The 14,366-nt window shown below is 48.2% G+C and overlaps 1 long non-coding RNA gene across 1 annotated transcript; it reads left to right on the forward strand.

Annotated features, from left to right (window-relative positions):
- The first annotated feature begins 5,098 nt into the window (after positions 1 to 5,098).
- LOC311583389 lies at positions 5,099 to 13,974 on the forward strand. The gene is made up of 3 exons (XR_014774485.1): positions 5,099 to 5,133; positions 6,482 to 6,607; positions 13,404 to 13,974. It is a non-coding gene; the product is annotated as an uncharacterized lncRNA (long non-coding RNA).
- Positions 13,975 to 14,366: the final 392 nt, after the last annotated feature.

Below are 14,366 nucleotides of genomic sequence, written 5' to 3' on the forward strand. Positions count from 1 at the left end.
GCTCCTCACCGCAACAGAGCCGTGACTTCTCGAGATAGGATCTCATGCATAGGCTGGTCTTGAACTCACTATGTCACTAACCCCTGATCCTACCACCTCTACCTTCTGAGTGCTGAGGTAACATGTATGCACTAAACACACATGTGGCCTTTTCTTTATTAAATTATGCTAGGTATTTAGTCCCAGTGGTAAACAGGCAACAAACACAAATGGAACTAACCGGCCTGTCCCTGGGTAAATAGACAAGTGGCAGTAAGTCATGGCCAGGGAGCAGTCAGTGGCAAACGGGGAGAGCTCACGGTGTTTTAAATGACTCAAAGTTAATTATGTTGGGCAAAGGTAAGACACCTGGAAAGTTCCATGCTGTACGATATCATCTACAGGGCATATGGCAACGTGAGATGGGGAAAGATCAAGAATGGTGGCAGGAAGTTACTGCTGAGGACAGGACGAGGGATTTTGCAGAGAGTGGAACTGCTCTGGTGTCAAGCTTCTGTGAGAACGCGACCACGTGCCCAGCTATGCCCCTGAGACATGCTGGAAACAGGCTCAGCTTCACCATCTCTCTAAAGCGGCTTCACAACTAACTGTACAGCAATTTTATACCCAGACAGACTATCCTACAGTGGACCAAATAGAAATCTTTTCAATCAAAAACAACGTGTTGGGGGCTGGAGAGATGATTCATCAGCTAGGAGTGCTTGCCGTTCTTGCAGAGGACCCAGGTTTGATTCTCAGCACCCACATCACAACTATCAAACACCTGTAACCACAGTTCCAGGGATCCGACGCCGTCTTGTGGCATCTCTGGGCCCTGCGGCTACTTGTGCAAACACAAACATATACATAAAATAAAAACACTCATAATGTAATCTTTGACTTGCATGGTTACAATTCTGAGATTGCACACACCCAGTAACAGAGCTTTAAATCATAAAGTGGAGGCCGGTGTGATTTTTAAGGAGAGATTGATAAATATACCAAATGGTGAGTTAATTTAACATTCATTTCCCTGTACCTAGTGAAATCAACAATACAGAAATGAGCTGGAATATATTAGAAATGAAAGTGCACAAGAACTGCTTGCACCAGTGGGCACCGACAGAACACTGCACCTAGCAGACAAGTGTAGGGCAGTTACAAAAAGCAACCGTTATGCACCAAGGCATGCAGCTCCAACCTGGGCTCATTTCAGGCCCACAAACCATATTTTATCTCTCAACGCACTTACACAAGAAATCAGTAGCCAAACACAGTGTGAGACCCATGTGTTCCCAAACCAGAAGCACATCGTTAAAGAACTCATAGTTAGGAGGAAGTCATAGTAGCACTTTTTAAAAAAATTATATTTATTTATTTACTGTGTGAGTGAGGAAGAAATCATAGTTGCATTTTTTATTACATCTACTTATTCTTTCCCCTTTCCTCCTCTCCCCCTCGCTGTGTGTGTGTGTGTGTGTGTGTGTGTGTGTGTGTGTGTGTGTGTGTGTGTGTGTTCTGTTGTGTATGTGTGTTTTCCAGTCTGTGCCTCCCATGCAACTTGGCAACAATCACCTTCACCTGCTGAGTCAGCTCACTATTCCTCAAAGTGGAAATCGGGTTATTATCTATACTTATTAAATTTTATTATGTCTATAAGTATTTTGCCTGCATGCATGTCTGTACATCGTGTGCATGCAATACCCAAAGAGGACATCAGATCGCCTGGAAATGGAGTTAAGACAGTTGAGATCCACCATGAACCTGGGTCCTCTGGAAACGCAGTGAAGGCTCTTAATCATGGAGCCATCTCTTTCCAGCCCCTAGAGTTATTATATTTTGTTTCGCTCTGTTTTAAGACAAGTTTTCTCTATGTAGTCCTTGCTTTCCTGGAACTCCATGTGTGGACTGGATTGTCCTCGAACTCACAGATCTGCCTGCCTCTGCCTCCTGAGAGCTAGGATTAAAGGAATGTACCACCACGCCCAGTCATCTGAGCGCTAGGATTACAGGCATGTGCCACCTCGACCAGCTAAGTTATTATCTTAATAAATGCAAAACAATTCCATTTGTTAAACCTTTATACCACAGCTGTTGGTGGTAGTGCACGCATTTTAAGCCCAGCACTCTGAGAGGCAGGAGGATCTCTGTGAGTTTGAGGCCAGCCTGGTCTACAGAGCAAGTTCCAGGACAGCTAGGATACACAGAAAAATCCTATCTTGAAAAACCAAAACCAAACAAAAAAACCTTCTGTATCACTAAGAAATCTCCGTTTAGGAAGAGATGCTGTAGCCTGACAGAATCCCCAAATCCCTCCCCCCCCCGCCCCCCGCCACGTCAATCTTTTATTTGACGATATAAAGAATTGCTGTTGTGATGAAAAACAATGCAGTACAACTGAACACCAGGTCAAACTGGTGTTTTGACCTTTGTAATAAGACACGACAAAGAAATGTAAGAGAAGAAAGATGCTCTCTAATGAGAAGGGAACTGTTGATACAGAAAGCCCTAGTGCTAAGTCAAAGATGAGCTGGCACTCCTCTAGAAGGCTGTACAATTAAAAAACAAGTGTTTGAAAGATGCTGCTCACAGGCCCCTGATGGTGGTGGAGCGTTTGTCTTGCAAGTGTGGGGATCCCCACATCTTATGCAAAATCATCATGTGGCCTGGCAGCTGCCTGCAGTTCCAGCCTCAGAAGGCAGACAGGGAATCCCAAGAGTAAGCTGACTGGGTGAGACTAGCCATATCCGTGAGCTCTGGGTTTGATTGAGAGACCCTGTCTCAGTGACTAAGGTAGAAGAGTGAAGGAGGATGATTCCCAATATCGACCTTGGGCCCCTCACAGGCGTTTACATACAGGTGCGCACATGTTCACAGAAATGTGTGAACATGCATACACATGCATGAAAGTGGGAGAAAATGATGCTATTTACAACAACAGTGTGTGTGTGTATGTGTGTGTGTGCTAAGAATCTAACACAAATACAATATGTCTTTGGGTAAACGTTTCAGTAACATAAAAATGTTGATTCTCCTCAAAATTTGTACCATCAGCATACTCCAACACATGTACACATGCATGTACACACATGAACCCTCATGCACATATTCACACACATACAAACTTCATCCTGACTGACCAGTTTCCTCGGCTGACACTGAAGGACAGGAAGCTGGTCTCGGATGGTCTCCCCAGCACTGGCATCCTGAGGTCTCTGAGGCCCTCGAGGCTGAAGCACATTAACTATTTCTGTGTGGCTTGTCCTGAGGGCACCGAAACAATGAACCAGGCCAGGGTGTATCGGAGACTCCACCCAACAAAGTTGGCACCTACCAGGGGGTAAAAGGAAAGGCAAATCCCAACACGTCCCAAGTATTATGTAATTGCTGTAAATAGCTTTTAGCAGATTACACAAACATGGAATATTTGGTACATGTTAAGTGGGAAAACTGCATATATCCTATAATTACAAATGTCACACACAGGACCCAGGATGCAGCAGAGTCACCTAGATTTTCAGTTTCACCCCCCAAGAGATGTTTTATTTGACCTGATCTTTAGTTGTTGGCTAACACTTAAAAATGTGGAGAGTTTGTGTAAACACTCAGGTTCCTAGGTCTTCAAGCTATACAGGGACTGGGGCTCTCCTGATGACCTGTCCCACTACTCCTGTCCTCCTGCGAGCGCAATGCAAAGCATAGTCTTTCCCATGCTATTTCTCTCTGACTTGCCTTTCCCCCCTCGTCACCTGCTAAGCTCCAGACAGTGCTTGGAGCCTCTGCGTAAGGCTCATTTCTTCCAAGACACATTTCTGAGCCTCAGGTGGCTCCATGGGGTGTCTCCCCTCGACAGCCCAGTCATCCCCTGCAGGAAGCCTCCGGAGCGTCCTGGGTTGAGGACTGGTGGCTTTGGAAAAGGCTTGTGGGTTCAGGAGCCTTGGGGCCCAACACCCTGAAGGCTCCTGGGAGTGTCTCTGGATCCTGATCTGTTTGACTGTGCCAGGGCACCTTCCCCCCATCCTCTCCCAGCCTGAGGCCAGGCTGGTCCTCCCAACATTCCTCTTTGAGGTGTCCCTTTCTAGAGCTGGGGCTTCTGGTGTCTACCATTTCTCCCTACAGAAGGGAAGAGTCCAGAGTTGGGCTGAGTTAATCTTGTTTAGTGCTGTCATATCCACCAATCTTTGCTGAATGAGTGAGTGAATGAGAGTACAGCAGGCAGGAATGCCGAGAAGAGAGGAAACCAGTCTATAAAACCCACTCTAGAGCAAGGCAAGGTGCTGGCTCTAGGGTGTTCCCAGGCTGCATCACAACCAGAACCATTAGGAAGTTGGCCAACTCCAGCTGTCTCAGGCTGGACCCTTCAGGGACTGAAAGCAGCACCCAGGCTGCTTACCTCTGGTTCTGACCTTGTGCCAGACTCCTCAATCCCAGGCCAAAGCCCTGGGTTCAGACCCCAGCTGTGAAGCCACACCCTCACAACTACACCCTTGCCTGTAAGCTCCACCCCCCAGCCCAGCTCCTTCAGACGGCAAACTCAGATAGCCACGCCCTCACAAAGACCCGCCCCAGTAGCTCCACCCACCCCAATCTGCAGAAGTTCTGCCTGCTACCTGGCCTCAGGCCCCAGTCCTTTGAGGGTGCCAGGTCTTTGATGGCACCTGCCAGCGTCTCATGGGCAAGGGATAGATAGTGGCCCAGGAGGTCGGCTGCAGGGCCAGCTCAGGGTATCAGGAAATTTCCAGTCTTACACTGCATGCTCTGTTATTGACAAAACTGGGGACAAAGCCAATGGTGACTCACCCATATGGCACCCAGATTCAGGGGTGGGTCTCACCCAGACCAGGATTTGACGTGGGCATGAGAGGGGCATGCCCTGGCAAAGTGAAGCATGTCCCTTTCCAGGCAGACAGCAGTAGCTGACGTAGGCACATGCCTGATGCATGCTCTGCCTATGCCTATGTCTTTCAATGAACAGGAGCCGGGTGGGTCACCACAGTTCAGTGTGGATCTGGAGCATGCTGGGATGTTAGTGGAGGAGTGGCACCCACAACCTGGCTCCTCCTCCTCCACCACCCCAGGGCACTGTGTCCTGGCTATTACCTTCCTTCTCTACTATAGACAGAGAAGCAAAACAACTGCCTGGCCTGACAGGAGGTGGGGGCCGGTAGGGTGGGAAGAAGAGGGGCTGGGGGGAGGGGGTGGGAAGAAGGGGGGCTGGGGGGAGGGGTCACACCAGCCTAGCTACACCCTGCCCTTGGTTTCCTCTTTCCCAGTGCCTCAACTTCTGCCTCCACCTCCTCACGCTTAGGACGCGTGCTGCAGGCCATAGCCACCCTATGGTGTGGAGCAGTGTTGTGTGCAGTTTTGCTCTGCATGTACCAGGCACACACAGGTGCTGTCCCGGCCCTTCAAAGGCAAACAGGGGCCAAGTGTCTCCTGACAAATGCAAGCTCTAGGCTGCACAACGGCTAAGCCCCTAAGAGCTAGAACCCACTTGGGGGACATTCGTTGCCGCTGCTGGGGAGGGGGAGTTGGAAGGGGGACTGTCACCCTTCTCAAGTGCCCAAGAGAGTGGTGGCACGGCAGAGAGAGCAGAGGAGGGTAGGTGCTAACGCTTTTTCTGGAAGAGTCCATTAGAACTGTCTGCCTGCCACAGGACAGGGCTGATGTGGGCCTAATGCTGTGTCTCTCCAAACCCATCTGTGGATCGCAAGCCCCTGAGGGTGGCATTGGGAGGCAGGGCCTTGGGAGATGATTGCCGTGTCAGGCGATCTGTCACGCTGAGAGCTCTCGCTCTTCATGCTGCGTGAGGGCACAGTGAGTAGACCACCCCTCCAACCTGGCCCCTGAGCTCAGCTTCCTGGACTGAGAAAGGCCTCTGGATGGCAAGTCCCTCAGGATTACTCAACGTCTGTGCGCATGTGCGGGTGTGGAAGCCATAGGACACCTTCAGGGCCTGTTTTGCTTTGTTTGGTTTTTGAGACCCAGTGTCATTGGCTTGGGCCTCCCTTCTAGGCTGCCTGACCAGAGAGCCTCAGGAGATGGGGGTGACAGGTGGTTGTGAGGCCCCTAAAATTAGTAGAAACTGAACTCAGGTCCTCTGTAAGAGAGCTTATATCCTCCTAAGCACAGAACCATCTTTCCAGCCCAGTGTTTGTTTAATGGTGTCTGTGGAGGTCAGAGGGCAACTTGCAGGAGTAAATGCTCTCCTTCCACCACATGGAACCAGGGATCAAACTTGGGTCATCTGGCTTGCGGGCAACACTCACCAAGCCGTCCTGCCAGCCCCACGCCCTGCTTTTTACCTGAGTGCTGAGCGTCAGACTCAGGTTCTCAGACTGTGCGCTGAGCAGCTGCCAATCAGCTGTCTCTCCTTCCGGTGGCTTTTGTGGATGGCTCCTTCTTATCCTATGAGACCATTTCCGTGTTCCTGGGCTTCTGGGGAGCCCCACAGCCTCCTGCTGATGTGCAAGCTAATCTCACTCTTATTTTATACCTTCAGAGCAAGAGCACTGGACTCGGGGCAGAAAACGGCGTCACCATACCCAGAAATTGAGAAGCTATGATTTCAGTCTTTTCTTCTGCTTTGACCTAATTTAGAAAAGGGCTGTTGGACACCCATGCTCAGGTTGTAAATTTTTGTTTTTACTGCATTATAATCACAGAGTGTGATTTATGAAAACATAAAAGTGCAATGTAAGAGCCAGAAAAATGTCAGTTCTCAGTGTGTGCACAGGAGGTATGCCACACACACACCAAATACATACATACATACATACACCACACATATACACACATAGACCACACACATTCTCACACTCTGACACACTCACACATTCACACACCTATGTTTACTCAGATGTTAGTAATAACTATGATTATATGTCATAAATCAAAGCCTCAGGAAAATATATTAAATCTTTGTGACACGATCTCACTCTAGCCCTGGCTGGCCTGGAACTCTCTCTTCTGTGGCTGGCCTTGCACTTGCAGCAATCCTCCTGCCTCTCCTCCAGGGTTCTGGATCACACATATGCACCACCATGCTGGCAAACATTTCTTTATGACAGGCTCATAAACACTTTTCCAAACCCAAGGGGCAGACTATTTCAACACTTGCTAATTTCTAGTGTTGTAAGAAGGTAATATAGTGTGTTTTACATAAAAGGTTAGCGCTGGGACCCTATCTCAGACCCTGTGGTGTTTCCTAGTAACATACAAAGTCCATACTGAGACAACATGGCAAAGAGCTCCAGAGGCAAATAGTGACCATATTTGCTCTGATCTTGCTGGCTCCAGATCATGAAAATGAAGCCTTTGCTTCTTCAAGGTTAGGGAAAACCAAAAGACAAAAAAGAAGCATCAGGGGTGGGTTTCTGTCTATTTCTCCTTACGTTTCCAATGTTTTCAAATGATACATAATAGGAACCATCATCTATGACCATCACACACACACACACACACACACACACACACACACACACACACACACACACACACAACCCCTTCAGCCTGTCTTCGCTATGAAACGTAGAATAACTCTGTTCGTTCTGTGCATATACTTGCTGTTGAATTTTGCTTGGACCAGCATCTGTACTGCTCCATCACCTCACTTTGGCTACATTTAGTTAGTATGCATTGTCTACACGTTTCTGCCCATTGAGTAGATGGGCTTTAGAGGTTCAGATTGAAAAATAGTGTATATGTGTACAGCTTAATCCAATTTAGAGTCAGTCTCCTCAATAAGAGAATCTGTACCATTCACATTTATTAATGCTGTTTTGTTTTTTAAAGACTTACTTATAGTTTTTTAAATACGTATATGGGGTGGGTAGAGGTTGTATATATGCCCACAGAGGCCTGAAAAGGGTGTCAGATCTCCAGGAGCTGGAGTTTCAAGCAGTTTGTGAGCGGCTGAGATGGGTACTGGGAACTAAACCCAAGTCCTCTGTAAGAGCAGCAAGGGGCTCTCCCACCCCTTGTTTTATTTTTAAGATAAAGTCTGACTCTGTAGCCCAGGATGGCCTGGAGTGCAATATGGAGAGCCCACATTGGCCTGGAACTTACAGCAATCCTCCTGCCCCAGCTTCTGAGTGCTATGATTTCAGTCATGCATCACCACATCTGACTATAGTTCTTTCTTTCTTTCTGTTTTTTTTTGTTTTGTTTTGTTTTGTTTTTTTGTTGTTGTTGTTGTTTTCAAGACAGGGTTTCTCTTTGTAGCCTTGACTATCCTGGACTTGCTTTGTAGACCAGGCTGGCCTTGAACTCACAGAGATCCACCTGCCTCTGCCTCCCAAGTGCTGGGATTAAGGTGTGTGCCACCACCGCCCAGCTTTATGGCTATTTGATAACTAAGATGCACACTCCAGTTTTTGTCTCCTTAGTCTATGATTGTGTGTGTTATTGTTTGTTTTCTGTCTTTGGCTGAATATATATTAAGTTGAACTCTGTGACATTTCTTATTTATTGGTTTGGAGTTTGACCTAAGACAGGTTCTTGCTCCATAGCCCCAATTGGTCTTGAACTCACTTCAGTCAGCAGTTTCAGATTATAGAAGTGGTCTTTTCCCACCTCTTCCACCATCTCACCATGCCATTACCAGTTTCTGCATTGGATTTTGGTCTCTTTGTGCTGTGTGTGTGTGTGTGTGTGTGTGTGTGTGTGTGTGTGTGTGTGTTTCTGTTTTACCACATATTGGTGGGGTCCTGGACTCTCTTTGTAGACCAGGCTGGTCTCGAATTCACAGAGATCCCCCTGCCTCGGCCTCCCCAGAGCTGGAATTAAAGGCATGCGTCATTACACCCAGCCTTGGGCCTGCTTTTTTGTCTCTTAAGATCATGAGTAGCGTGGGAGCTTGGTAAAATCATCTTTTTAAACAGTAAGCAGAGGTCTTGACCTTTGGGTATTTGGCTTCCTGGTGGTGGTGGTGGTGTGGTCCAAGATTTTACCTCCTACAGAGACCATGAGAGGAACAGACTCACAGAGAGAAAGGTTTTTCTTTTAACATTCAACACATCAGGGTGACATAACCAGCAAATGTCCCACCACCAAGGCATCATTTTTAGCCTTGAGAATAATGTTCATGACTGGGATTGCTCGCTTGCTTAAAAAAAAAAAAGGCCCTAGGTTCATTTGCCAGCACTCCAGTGATGGCGGTACTGATGATGACCGTGTAAGTCAGGGCTCTCTAGAATAACAGAACTTATAGGATGAATTTAGATAAATAGACAGAAGGAGAGAGACAGAGAGAGAGAGAGAGAGAGAGAGAGAGAGAGAGAGAGAGAGAGACGCTATTAGAAAGACTTACAGGCTGTGGTCCAGCTAATCCAACAATGCTGTCTACCAATGGGAAGTCCAGGAATCTGGCAGTTGTTGAGACCACAATGCTGGGTGTCTCAGCATGGCCTGTAGTAGAAGCTGAAATTCCAAAGAAGTAGGCTCTAATGCCAGTGCAAGAATGAATTTGCCAGTGAGAGCAGTGGTAAGCAGGCAAAGAGCAAGAGCTTCCTTCTTCCATCTCTTATATAGACTTCCAGCGGAAGGCATAGCCCAGATTAGAGGTGGATTAAAGAGCTGGATTTAAGGTGTTCCTTCCTATCTCAAAGATTCAGATTAGAAGTAAATCTTTCTACTTCAAACTAAGCAGAAGTCCCTCACAGGTGTGCCCCCTCCGTTTGGTGTTTTAGTTAAGTCCATAACCAAGTTGACAACCAAGACCAGCCATCACAATGATGATGATAAGAGTGAGGATGTGGTTCACTTAGCACTCTTGCCCGGGCATTCACAAGGCCCTGGGTTCAATCCTCTGCATACATAAAGCAAGTGTGTTGCCGACATAGCCTTAGCATGCCATACAGCTCAGTGCCTCAGCCCATGTGCACATCCAAGCACTCCCCAGGCTTGGGGGGGTGGGGTGGGGGTGGGGGGAAATGGCAACGCCTTCCTGTGGTCTGAGCGGGAATGTGGACAGTGCGTGCAGAAAATGTCCACTACAGCTTCCTCCCCACCCCCCACTGTTCCTACCAAGATTAGCTGACCCTGCTTCCTTGCTCAACTCTATATAAGAACCCTGCCTTCTCCTTTAGCTAGATGTGATAAGCCCACCTCCTTGTTCAGCTGTATATAATAAATGTGCTGACTTCCTTCCGGGTGCTACGAGGTCTTCATCTGAGAGCCCAGAGCACCGACTCCCAGGGTTTCTGTGTCTCTGTGTTTGTTCTCTCTACATTCTCTCGCTGCCCCAATTAAGGCAATCCCTGGGGCTGTGTAAGATGAGGCAGTGCATGCGTGGTGGCAGGGAGGGGGGGAGGCGGGAGTGGAAGTAGGAGAATCAGAGGTTCAAAGTCATCCTTAGCTACATAGAAAAGTTGGGGCTAGCCTAGGAGATATGAGCTCCTGTCTCATAATGTCCGTATAATAATAAGATAGCGTACGCAAACTCAAAGCTCAACATCACTGGGCAGATGGTCATGTGTCAGGTCCTGGATTCAATTCCTCAGTACAACACACACTCACACAATGCTGGAATGGAGTGGGGACAGCGTCCTGTGCTTCTCTGAGATAAGGTGGAATACTGTAGCTGACGATGACCACTTGTCATCCCTGGGTGGGTGCTCCATCTCACACTCACATGACATACACTGCCACCACTCCATTCCTTGATGTCAACCCCTAGCACATGTTACACAAAGAGTGCATCATAATACGGGCCTGGCTTCTATGGGAGGAGTCTGGCCCATGGCCTCCGGGGGGGGGGGGGGGGGAGCAGGGGGGCAGGGGGGCTGGGGGAGAGTGTCAGGAGAGTACCCAGCACCCCTGCTGACCATCACTACGTCACTATGGACTTTCCAAACTTCACACTCTGCATGAGGCTCAAAGAGCAATTGGGTATATTGAGCCTCATCACCAGCCTGGAGTCTCACGTCCCCTGCCTTCCATCCTAGATGTCAGCCCTGTGCCCTGGCCCTGGATGTCATAAAACATGGACTCCAGTCCTCTTAGCACATCCTGCTCCTTCCCACTGGGGTCCAGTGCAGCTTCCCCGACCCCACCCGCAGCAGTCTGGTCCCGGTGCCCTCCATGCCCCTCAGTGCCTGACCCTCACGGAGCCCTAGGAACCATTATCATCTTTGGCGTCATCACAGCTCACACTGGTCCATGGGAGACAGTGGCCTTATCGTGTGCACCAGGGCTCTGCGCTCAGGGTTCCCAGACTCCCCTTCTTCTGTGACGTCCTGACCACAGCTTCTCTCTCCACCTTGGCGTTTCCCTCTAGCCTCTTCTTCAGCCCCACAAGAGCATCCCAGCAGGCTTCAGTGCACGACACCAGAAGAATCCATTTTAATGGCACCTACGCTGGCCAGTAATCCTCAGTGTCTTTGCCTTCCCAGAGCAGAATGGCAGTGATCAGAGGCAGAGTCTGCCAACCCCCATCATCTCCAAGACACCAGCATGCTCTGTTTTGCCGGGACACCTGGGCTGGGCTTGGAGCTGGAATGATATAAAAGATGCCTCCAAAGAGATGCTGTCTGAAACCTTTGGCCCGATATAGCTTGCTTTGTTTAAAAAGCAAAAAAACAAAACAAAACAAAAGGCCAACTGCTTGCAAGATTCCACTAAACTATGTATGGGTGATTCCACATGAGAGGCCCCGCCTTGCCCCTCCCTATGGCTATTGGGCTGGGCTGGCACAAGGCCCTCAGAGCCCTGGCCTCGCCCAAGGGTGGAAGCTAATAGAAGTCTCATGAAAAGACTCGATCCCAGTTGACAGGTTCACAGCTTCCTCTTGGAACCCCTCAAAACAGCAAAACCCTGGCTGGCTAGGAAAACCTCAGGGATCCTGATTCTTAAACAAAGCGAGCATCTCCCTCCTGTCTAGGAGTAACCAGCCACGGAGGGGCCCAGCCAACCTGGGAGAGACTCTAGATTCCCCAGCTGGAAACGAGTTTTTATTTGCAGCGTCCCTTGTGTCTCTAGTAAGTTTCCAGCTGGTGGGGGTTCTCACACTCCCGGCTTCTTTTTTTTTCCCTCCTCATTTCCTACGAAGAGCTTGTTGAAACTGGAACAAAGAAAAGCTGAGTCAAATTCTCGAGTTAGCTCTGGATATTCAATGGGCATGTTCAAGTTCTCTGCCATGACCCAAGGCTGACTCATCCTCACTTTGCCTCTGCCCAGGACAGTGCACTCGGATACTGTCAAATAAAAAAAAAAATTAAAAAAAAATTTTTGTAACAAGTTCTACATGCCAGAAAGATTTGCGGCTGACCAGTGGGATATTTAAGGGTCTGTAATATATAAAGAGCTCCTGAAAAGCAATTACAAAAGATGGGAAAGTTTGTTGCAAAAATGCAAAAGACATATATATACATAATTATACGTGTGTGTGTGTGTGTGTGTGTGTGTGTGTGTATGTGTATATATATATATATATATATATATATATATATATAGAGAGAGAGAGAGAGAGAGAGAGAGAATGAGAGACAGCCTAATTTCAGTACTGACTAAAGAAACACAAATTGAAGTGCTCCAAGGGTTTTTGCTTTTGGTTTTGATTTGTCTATCAGATTGGCAAAGACTTTAAAAGCTGTTGTTACTGACGGCTAGCAAGAGATTATATGGGCTCAGCAAGAGGGGTGGGAACCAAGTGGACCGACTGATCAGAGTCTAAATCACAGGTCCTCCATGATAAGTAACTCCCAAAGAGATAAGCTCATTAAAAAATGCACAAGAATATAAAGGTAGCTCACCCATGCTCCTGTGAGTGGGGCCAATAGACTCATAGGTTCAACAAGCTGAGCTGGACAGGTTGCCACTCATGCCTGTTGGGGTGAGTAGATGCCTATCAGCATCTCCCAAAGAGAATTTCATACCACAGTGGAGTCCCTGGGAGCTGGAGGACCCTTTAGGAAATGGGATCCTGCGGGAGGTCTTTAGGCCATTAGAGGACTTGCAGGACCTCAGCCCCTCAACAGGTCCTGCCACAGTGCTCTGCCTTGCTAGCGGCCTAACACCAGGGGCTAACCAACCCACCACATCGCCAGGATGGTGAACCGAAAGAAAGTTCTTCTCTTTATAAGTTAATTTTCTTGGGTATCTCATTACAGCAATAGAGAACTGACTAACACAGGGTGGAGCCTTCTCCTGACCTGTGTTGTGTCTTCCTAACAACAGATCCCAGAGATCTCCCCTGCCCCACACACCCTCCCCCATCTCCTATCCTCACCACCTGAAAAGGGGTGCCACTTGCCAGTTGGAGAGCCCTCACCTGCCACCAACCCCACTCCCTGCCACCAGGATGGGCCGCAATACATTTCTGTTCTATAAGCTGCCTCTAACTGTAGGCTTAATTTTCTTAACCAATATACTTCATTATAACTTATTAACCGAGCATATGTCACTTATAACCCAACTAACAATAGGAAATGAGGATTAAGGAACACAACAACAAAACCGCGAGGATATCAGTTCCAGGAACCATTCTCCTGGCGTAATCAGCATGATTCCTTCTGCTGGAACCTGGAGTAACTGGAACCCGGAACCTCAGCAGGAGCCGGAGCCCTGAAGCCCTAGGAATGTCTTGAAGTGGAGCGATAAACAGCCAAAACTGTCCCAAGTCTCCAAAAGCCCCGCCTCCAGTTTTCGGCTCATTTATATATCTCCTCCCAGAGTCTGTTCTTGGGATCTTTTCAGCTGGCAACAATCAAGCTCCCGCATGAGGTGGTCGGTCTTCTAATGGATTAACCTCACCTGTTCTCTCACAAGACCATTCTGATCTCACACTTAGGATCATAAAAAAACAGGCTTATGTCTCCTTCTCGTAACCTAAGGTGTTTTGTTACAGTAGCCTGAGCTGACTAGTGAATACATGGCATGGCACCGCCTATATTGTCTCACAAAGCAATGAGCAGGAAGACACCACCCTGCTTTCATCCTCCTTGCTCCGGGGAAAGGTGTCTTCACCTGCTTCACCTCCCAACACCTCATACAGAAAAATCAGACTTCTCTTCTGCCAAGGGATGCTCCTGGTTAAATGACAGAATTGCCATATGATTATAAAAGGCTGTCTGGATTTTAAAGCTGGGGTGCACGGGATGATCTGAGGGAACCCATCCACTGACACCCACAGGGGCGTGTGAAGGTCAGACTGTGTCCTCCAGACCCAACTGCTGACCCCCACAAACCTAGCCTGCAACTGTCTCTGGAGACGAGAGAGGCCTTCACCAGGAAGACCAGGATCCAGTCTGAGTGTGGATCAGGCCATGGCCCTCCAGAGGACAGTCAAGCGAGGACAGGGAGAAGATGCTATCTTCGTGAGGCCAGAACAGAACCATCCAGAAGGGCTTGGTGGGCAACACCTAGATTTGGGACTTTTAGCCTCCAGG

This window comes from Acomys minous (genome assembly GCF_964271855.1).
Source record: "Acomys minous genome assembly, chromosome: 2".
NCBI classification, from domain to species: domain Eukaryota; kingdom Metazoa; phylum Chordata; class Mammalia; order Rodentia; family Muridae; genus Acomys; species Acomys minous.